This window comes from Rattus norvegicus, chromosome 6 (genome assembly GCF_036323735.1).
Source record: "Rattus norvegicus strain BN/NHsdMcwi chromosome 6, GRCr8, whole genome shotgun sequence".
NCBI lineage: Eukaryota > Metazoa > Chordata > Mammalia > Rodentia > Muridae > Rattus > Rattus norvegicus.
Window position 1 is genome coordinate 117,406,437 of NC_086024.1, and position 9,581 is coordinate 117,416,017.

At 36.6% G+C, this 9,581-nt stretch overlaps 1 long non-coding RNA gene across 2 annotated transcripts in view; it reads left to right on the plus strand.

Moving 5' to 3' along the window:
- LOC120103593 (uncharacterized) overlaps window positions 1-9,374 on the plus strand; it is a 104,739-nt gene extending 95,365 nt beyond the window's left edge. The window contains exon 4 of one of the 2 annotated variants that reach the window (XR_005506143.2): window positions 9,071-9,374. This is a non-coding gene — a long non-coding RNA (uncharacterized LOC120103593). The remainder of the gene's footprint in view (window positions 1-9,070) is intronic. The other variant, XR_005506142.2, reaches the window with a different exon arrangement.
- Window positions 9,375-9,581: the final 207 nt, after the last annotated feature.

Genomic DNA, 9,581 nt, shown 5'->3' on the forward strand with positions numbered 1-9,581 from the left:
TAACCCTATTAAAAAATGGGGTTCAGAGCTAAACAAAGAATTCACAGCTGAGGAATGCCGAATGGCTGAGAAACACCTAAAGAAATGTTCAACATCTTTAGTCATAAGGGAAATGCAAATCAAAACAACCCTGAGATTTCACCTCACACCAGTGAGAATGGCTAAGATCAAAAACTCAGGTGACAGCAGATGCTGGCGAGGATGTGGAGAAAGAGGAACACTCCTCCATTGTTGGTGGGATTGCAGACTGGTACAACCATTCTGGAAATCAGTCTGGAGGTTCCTCAGAAAATTGGACATTGAACTGCCTGAGGATCCAGCTATACCTCTCTTGGGCATATACCCAAAAGATGCCTCAACATATAAAAGAGACACGTGCTCCACTATGTTCATCGCAGCCTTATTTATAATAGCCAGAAGCTGGAAAGAACCCAGATGCCCTTCAACAGAGGAATGGATACAGAAAATGTGGTACATCTACACAATGGAATATTACTCAGCAATCAAAAACAACGAGTTTATGAAATTCGTAGGCAAATGGTTGGAACTGGAAAATATCATCCTGAGTGAGCTAACCCAATCACAGAAAGACATACATGGTATGCACTCATTGATAAGTGGCTATTAGCCCAAATGCTTGAATTACCCTAGATCCCTAGAACAAACGAAACTCAAGACGGATGATCAAAATGTGAATGCTTCACTCCTTCTTTAAATGAGGAAAAAGAATACCCTTGGCAGGGAAGGGAGAGGCAAAGATTAAAACAGAGACTGAAGGAACACCCATTCAGAGCCTGCCCCACATGTGGCCCATACATATACAGCCACCCAATTAGACAAGATGGATGAAGCAAAGAAGTGCAGACCGACAGGAGCCGGATGTAGATCGCTCCTGAGAGACACAGCCAGAATACAGCAAATATAGAGGCGAATGCCAGCAGCAAACCACTGAACTGAGAATAGGTCCCCTGTTGAAGGAATCAGAGAAAGAACTGGAAGAGCTTGAAGGGGCTCGAGACCCCAAAAGTACAACAACGCCAAGCAACCAGAGCTTCCAGGGACTAAGCCACTACCTAAAGACTATACATGGACTGACCCTGGACTCTGACCCCATAGGTAGCAATGAATATCCTAGTAAGAGCACCAGTGGAAGGGGAAGCCGTGGGTCCTGCTAAGACTGAACCCCCAGTGAACTAGTCTATGGGGGGAGGGCGGCAATAGGGGGAGGGTTGGGAGGGGAACACCCATAAGGAAGGGGAGGGGGGAGGGGGATGTTTTGCCCGGAAACCGGGAAAGGGAATAACACTCGAAATGTATATAAGAAATACTCAAGTTAATAAAAAAAATAAATAAATAAATAAAAAAAATGCTCCTTTTTTCACTGGCTGGTTTTAGTTCCCGTGTCAAAGATCAAGTGACCATAGGTGTGTTGGTTCATTTTTCGGTCTTCAACTCTATTCCACTGATCTACCTGCCTGTCTCTATACCAATACCATGTAGTTTTTAATCACTGTTGCTCTACAATAAACCTCACGCTCAGGGATGATGATTCCCCCAGAAGATCTTTTATTGTTAAGAATAGTTTTCACTATCCTGGATATTTTATTATTCCAGATGAATTTGCAAATTGCTCCTTCTAACTCTATGAAGAAGTGAGTTGGAATTTTGATTAGGATTGCATTGAATCTGTCGATTGCTTTTGGCAAAATGGCCATTTTTACTATATTAATCCTGCCAATTCATGAGCATGGGAGGTCTTTCCATCATCTGAGATCTTCTTCGATTTCTTTCTTCAGATACTTGAAGTTTTTGTCATTTAGACCTCTCACTTAGTTAGAGTCACACCAAGGTACTTTATATTATTTGTGACAATTGCGAATGGTGTCATTTCCCTAATTTCTTTCTCAGTCTGTTTATCCTTTGAGTAGAGAAAGGTTACTGATTTGTTTGAGTTAATTTTATATCCAGTCACTTTGCTGAAGTGGTTTAGGAATTCTCTGGTGGAATTTTTGGGGTCACTTAAATATAGTATCATATCATCTGCAAATAGTGATATTTTGACTTCTTCCTTTCCAATTTGTATCACTTTGACCTTCTTTTGATGTCTAATTGCTCTCGTTAGAATGTCAAGTACTATATTCAATAGGTAGGGAATGGGAACCTTGTCTAGTTCCTGATTACAGTAGGATTGCTTCAAGTTTCTCTCCATTTAGTTTGATGTTGGCTACTGGTTTGCTGTACATTATGTTTACTCTGTTTAGGTATGGAATTTGAATTCCTGATTTTTTTCAAGACTTTTATCATAAGGGGGTGTTGAGCCTGTAAAGGCTCAATACCCCAGTGCGGGGGAATGCCAGGGTGGGGAGCCAAGAGGGAGATGGCTGTTGTGTGGGGAAGCACTCTCATAGATGCACAGGATGTGGGGTGATGTGATGGGCCATTTAAACCAGGAAAGGGGATAACATTTGAAATGTAAATAAAGAAAATATTCAATAAAAGATAAAAAAGAAATAAAATGAAAGCCAAAATATTGAGTTGTTTTGTGTTAAACAACTAGTCCTGGGTAGAGTGCTACCCTGGAGTGGTGATGTAGATGACATACTCACATACACTCCACTGAGTTGAACACAGTTTCTTTTTCCTAGAAAATATTAACTTCAGATTGTCTCTTTGTTAGAGTAGGACTCTGTGTCCATTTCCCCCTGAGTACTAAGACCCTGTCTGGATTGAGTCTTGGTAGATCTTTTACATTCTGCTGTAGCCTCTGAGTTCATGTGTATACCAATTCCTTTGTCTCAGTAAGACACTTCTTATGAAGTCATCTATCATTGCTGGCTATTACAATATTTACTCTTCTTCTGCATAGATCACTGAGCCTTTCAAGGGAAGGGTTTAATGAATAAATCTCACTTGGGACTGAATGCTCTAAATTCTTTAAATTTCTAAACATTATCCTATTGTGGGTTTCTATATTGAGTCTCAACTTCTGAAAGAACAAACTTTTCTGATGAAGACTGAACAAATCAATGTTGTAAAGGTATTGCAATGTATCATCAGGACTCTGTTTTTTTCCTAAGTTCCTTTAGCAGAATAGTAGTAGTAAGTTTTCTCTCAGGTCTACGACCCATCTTATCTTAGGTTCTTGCCCACTTTAATGGTATTAGATATAGATTTCCTCAAATCCAAGCAAAAGGTACTCTGTTATACCCATAACTGTTGCCACTAAGTATCTTGTAGGCAGGTCACTGTTATAGTACACAGCATCTGTAGCTGTTGATATTGACGATGTCACTTCTCCTCTGGTAGTGTACAGAGTACCTTTCAAGGACAATATATGCTAGTCAGTACCAAAGAAGCTTATAGTTTGGCACCAGTCAACTTATTTGTATTTGATGAGTAAGTATGGTCTCCATCAATAGGATTGTACCATCAAGTGTACAACAGACTTGGCAATAGCCTGTGATGCTTGGGAAGTTTATGCTACACTTTTGGCCAATAACTCAATAAGATATACCTCATTCATGGCACTGGAAGTTTAGCTTAGTGACATGAGATTCCTAGTTGGGGCATTGTCTTCACTATTATGATGGGTTCATATCTATTGGTTTCATATATGTATATATAGGAAACTTCTACAGTAGTGGGTTTCTCTATAGATTTTCAAAATGCCTTTAGTGTTATCCCTCTCTTCATTCCTTCTTTAACCTTTACTTTCATCCATTTCCTCACTTAATCCCCCTACTTATTTGATCCTTTATTTCCACATAACACTGTAACTTACTTCCCCTTCCTTGGAAGGTCCTTTCTTCCTCCTGGATATCAATTACTTTCTGCAAAGAAAACATGATACATTTAATAGGGATCAATGATATTCACTAATGGACATTGAATACAAAAAAAGAAATCAGGAAAATAATTACCAGAAGTTTTTTCTTTAATATAACAGTTGGCAATTTTTTATGGTTTACTATTTTCATAATCTGTACCTCCGTTTAATACACTTGCCTTTTCCTGACATGCTCTATATTCTTTGATTCAAACAGTAATCAGGTTGTGATGCTAGAGTCAGCCTATATTTTCTAGTCAAACACATTTTCTGTGGAGGACAAATGGTTCAGTGGTCTTTAGCATGTCTTGATCCTCCAGAGAACCCCAATTTGGTTCCCAGAACCTATATAAGGAAGCCTATAACTGGCCAGAACTACGATTCAACAGTCTTTAATGGCCTTCCCAGGACCCTGGCACAAGTGACATACATATAAACACATAAATAAAAAAAATACAAATCATATATAAAGAAAGAAAAGAGAAGCTTTAGAAATGGATCCAGAGAGATTTCTACCTAATTCAACATCATGTGTTCTGCTGGAAAATCAACCCAAAAATTCAACTTCTTAGTCTCTCTAATCTTGATTACCTCTTGCAAGAGGATATTTCCTTCATACTAATATTCTCTGTTTTAATATCTATTGTTTCACACACATAAATGTACATATACATACACATAAATACAGATTTATTATGTACCCACACATTTGCACACAAGCATTTATGCAGCACATATGCACATACTTAATTGTAACACACTCATACATGCACACATACCATTCATAGCTTTTTGGTGCTTTTCATTACTATTATTTTTCTGTCTTCTCAGTCTCTGTGTTAAGAGTGACACTGGCGAATTCAATTTTGAACTGAAATGCAGTTTTGTGGAATGCAGAAATGATACAGAAGTAGACTCTTTTTTTTTATGTTCAATCTAACATCACTGATTTATTTCTTATATTTGAAGTGAAAATAGCTTAAAAATTTCATTACTTCAAGATGGAAATTTTGTCTTTACTTTGGAAAAGGCCATGAGTACATCTCTTGTCATTTTTACTCAAGGAAGAAAAATGCAGAAAAATTAATATTCAGATGTAATTTGAAAGGAGATATTTGGTTTATCAATTAGAATTTTAGCACATGCAATTTCTCAATCCAATGTGTCAATGAATATTTGTTTTGTGAATTGAGTAAGAGAAGATAATAGGTCAAATAGATGATGTAAAATTTGAAACACAAAGACACATTCACATACAAGTTAACAACACAATAAGTCTTGTCAATATGTTAAAATGAATTTTCAGGCTATCTTATCAGCCTTGAAATGTCTCACATCTATATTTTGTATCTGAAATCTGAACTTGAACAAAGTATTGAGCTTGTTCAGGTTTTACATAAAGGATGATTTTCTTCAGTAATTCGAGGAAATGTGTAGTGTATGTGTGTGTGTGTGTGTGTGTGTGTGTGTGTGTGTGTGTGTGTGTGTACATGCTAAGAATTAATATTTGAACCAGGAGAGAATGTGAAGTAGAGCTCAACACATGAGTACAAGTCTAAGATAATTGAACACTCTCTAGATGCTTGGGTTGACATTGAATTTTTACATCTCTGTGTATCTCTAATATCTACCTTTTGCATATATAGCATGTCTTTTCGTTTTTCCTCTTTGTGTGTCTGTGTGGATGTATATGTGGTGTATGCATATGAGGGACTGTGTGTTTGCAAGTGCAGTAATATCTATATATATGCCAGTCTGAAGTTGATGTTGGGGTGTCTTTCAGAATCATTTTACTTTATGAGGCTGACCCTGAAACTTGGAATATCAAGAAGATTTGGTTCGAGTGAGCTATTAGGATACTTCTCTCTCCAACATCCAGCATTGTGACTGAAGGAGTTTTGTTCTCCTTCGGGCTTTTTTATTTGAGTACTGAGGTTCTGTTGAAATTCTCATGTTTGTGTTATTCACCAAGCCATCTGCCTAGGCTGAAGTTTCATTATTCATGTCATTTCTGAGATGCTTAAAGGCACTATCTTTGTCTTATGGGGTGGTTTTGATTTTTCTTCATGGGGCTGCATGGTTTATTTCCTAATATATCTTTTTGAAATGTGCTCCTGATTCTTAAAATTACCTTAGGTATTGCATACCCACTATTTATAAAGTATTTGAGTTCTTGTATTCTCCACGGCATTAAAAATTTGATGCTAGAATACATCATATTTTTAGTATTCTTTATTGTAGAATGTGGGGCAAGTAACCAAAAATTTCTGTACCTCCTTTGCATACTTTGAAATGGGGATGAGGTGACTGTCAAGGAACAAGCAATAATATCTACTATTAACATAATGGATGTATAGGTGTATGAAAAGCAAAGCTTAAATACAAATATGATAAATGTAATCCTTATACTAATGAAGAAGACGGTGATGATGTGGAGAGCTTAGTTAATATGAACAGGACCATTCTTCTTTTAATATATTCAATGTTAGAATTGAGTCTAATCTGGAAAGTGTGAATGGCCATATAATAAACTATGATTTAGGACCATGGGAAAAAGCGAAGTAAAGGAGAGATTTCCACTGGTCTCTAAATGTTTCTCAGCTGCACGAGTAGCAAGGAGATTCCTAAATGTACTAACATTCTTGCAGATCTGAATATTGCTACTGATTTGCAAAGTTGGCCAAACGTATTCAAATGGAAAAACTCAGGTATTTTGAAAACATAGTTTTCTGAGACACCAAAATCTAAGGTACACTGGGTTGTATTTTGACAAAAAAAGTGTCCTAGAAAGTTAGATTGAGATTAAAAACAAAGGGCCATATTATACTATAATCTAACGAATAAATAAATAAATAAACAAATAAATAAATAATGAGAAGGTAGAGATGGTTCCACAGTAAAGAGTGCTTGCTGTCTCATCATGAAGATTAGAGTTTAGATCCTAATACTCATGTGACAATCAAGGCATCAAATGTGTGTATAACAAGAATTTTAGGTTCTTCCAAAAAATTGAGTTATTTTATGTGAGCATATTTTTGTTTTAATCACATGTGTGAGATATGGAACCACATCAGATTGTTCACAGAAGCTAACTATGATTTGTTTCATGTTCTGGAAGGGGTATCATCTTCTAGCTGAGGTAGACTGTTTGGATTTCAGTGGACTCTTGAGTGGTTATATAAATACTGTTTTTTTCTGGATTGCTGGATTGTTGTTTGCTGGATTACTGAATGGAGAATTCCTTACAACGGAAGATTGGACATGTGGCAGGGCACTTGCCTTTCCTAATCAGCAGAACATAGTGTTGGGGTTGGATGAGATTGCAGTGGCAAAGGACAGTAGATATAAGAACCCAATAAAGAAGCAACAGTACAGTTACAGTATGCCTATGACCTCAGCTACATAGTTGAATCAGTGGAGTTGGCTGGATAACCGTGGCTGAGGAAAAACAAGCCATAGGTCCAGGAAAACATTCTACCTCCAGGGGATAGGGGATAAGTATTAAAGGAGAGCAATTGACAGATACCCTACTCTAGTCTTAGGAAAGCTTGCACAGGTGTACATATGTGTGCCTATATTCAGAAAAACATATGCAAACACACACACACACACAAATAAAGAATTAAATAAAAGGAGTCATAAAATACCACCAGTAAGGCATAACCACTGATGACTGTAAACTGTTACTAATACACTATACCATGTACTAGCTGTCCATAAATCATATCATTCATCTTTTCGCTTTTTTCAATGAGGTCTTGATAATATTCCAATGTTAAATGACACCCACAGGCTTACATATTTGAAAGTTTGAGTTCCACATGCTGGGGAGGAATTGTGAAATCAAAATCACAGTCAGGCTGTGACAACAGGCTTTGTGGTTATATCTCATTATATACTTTTGGTCCAAGAAAAGGTGAGCAATGAAATGACAAGATGATGACACTCCGGATAGAAGCTGGGCCACCTCCCATGCCTTGATTATCCCAAAATTGTGGGACAGAATGCACCCTTCTTCTCTAAGTGATTTCTTCTCAGATTTGTGGTCACAACAAAGAGAAAAATGGACTAACACAGGAAGGCACTATACTGTTTCCATCTTGCATAAGGGGAAACTATTGCTTATTGAGATTGTGTGCCTACCTTTCAACAACTTTGAGGTGACAGACTTATCTTCAAACCCCTGCAGTTTAGTTAGAATATTAGTCCAAGGATTCTTATGCAGAATTAAAAATCCATGCCATGGAAATGTCTCAACAAAATATTAGGCTAAAATATTTTGCACAAGCAAACATTAGCTAAGGTTTTGGGACCACTGCTGGGATTTTCAGTTTGAGCATCTGTTTAGCCACTTGGATTAGCATCATCATATACAGTTATGAATTTTGAAAATATCACAGCCCTACTTTAATTACAATTGGAGATTCGAAATTATAGAATTAGTAGAACATTAATTTTAGACCTGGCAATCACTTAATACTAAAATATAAAATGTGAATGATTAAAATGTGATGAATCAAATGAATGTTGTAATAACTTTACATAATTGTATCCTTTTATGATCTCATATTTCAATGATCATGAAATAATTTTTCCTTTTAGAACAGTTTAAGAGGAGTCTAATAGTTTCTTCAAGTTATCTCTATTTCTTCTCTCTTTTGGAAGGTGATTTAAGCTTGTTAATTCTAACTTGACGGCTCATGAGGTTTAATTAGAATTTTATGAAGTTTTTCTGATCGTTAATTTTTTTCTATGGTTTTCACATGAAAATTCCTCTGGCAAAATGGTCAACTGTAAACATTTCAAAAATATTTAGATTTTCTACTGCTTAAATAATTCACTTCAGGACCCATATGCAGTATATTTTTTCAAATATGGTTAAGGGAGTGGATTCTGCAGTTTGCTTTGAGGGTCTACTTCCCTGTGATCCTGGCTCCTCATGCTGTAGTGTGCCTTCCTTTCTAGGTTACCACAAGGTTGTAGGCCACAGGCAGCTGCAGAGGCAATCAGATATTAGGAGTCACTTTCTCTGCAACTATGAACACCCAACCTCTTTGACAATTAATAAGGTCAGCTTCCTGTATTTCCTCCATATCTGGCTGTTTGCAGATTCTTTCTCTTCCCTTTGGCCATTACTAACTTTAGAGAGTTTGTTGTTAGCACTCATTTAATGCCTTCATCCATGATGAAGTTTCTTTCAACACTAACAATTCTTGGTTTTCATTCTAAGTTTGTTCCTTACAGGTAGCTTCTGAATCTTCAAACTACACAAGGAGCAGTCAAGACCTGCATATAAAGCAGTCCTCACATTTTCTGGAAAGGAGTAAAACCTTTTGTTTGCATGCTTTTATTATATACATCTTCCTCTGGTGGTATCTGGTTGTAGAACAAGTTAACCTCACTGTTCTTTTTTAACAAAAAAAAAAAATCTAAGATATGGGACTATGTTTCCTTCTTCCTATTTTAAACCTATATTTGAGTTTTCAAATTAGTTATGGTTGTAAAATTATTTATGATTATAGACAAAACCAAACGCTATAATTTTGTTCTCTTTACCTCTGGGTCATAGTTAAATCTAGAGGCAATATATTATTTGCAAGAAACAAGGGGTTTATGGAATAAAATCCTCCAATAATGATTTAGTTAAAGAAGCTTGCTTCATCTGAAAAATCCGCTGATATCATTGAGGTTTCAGAACTGATCCACAAATGACTTTGAAGGTTTTAAGGTCAGGATGAGGGTGAAATGCTCTCGC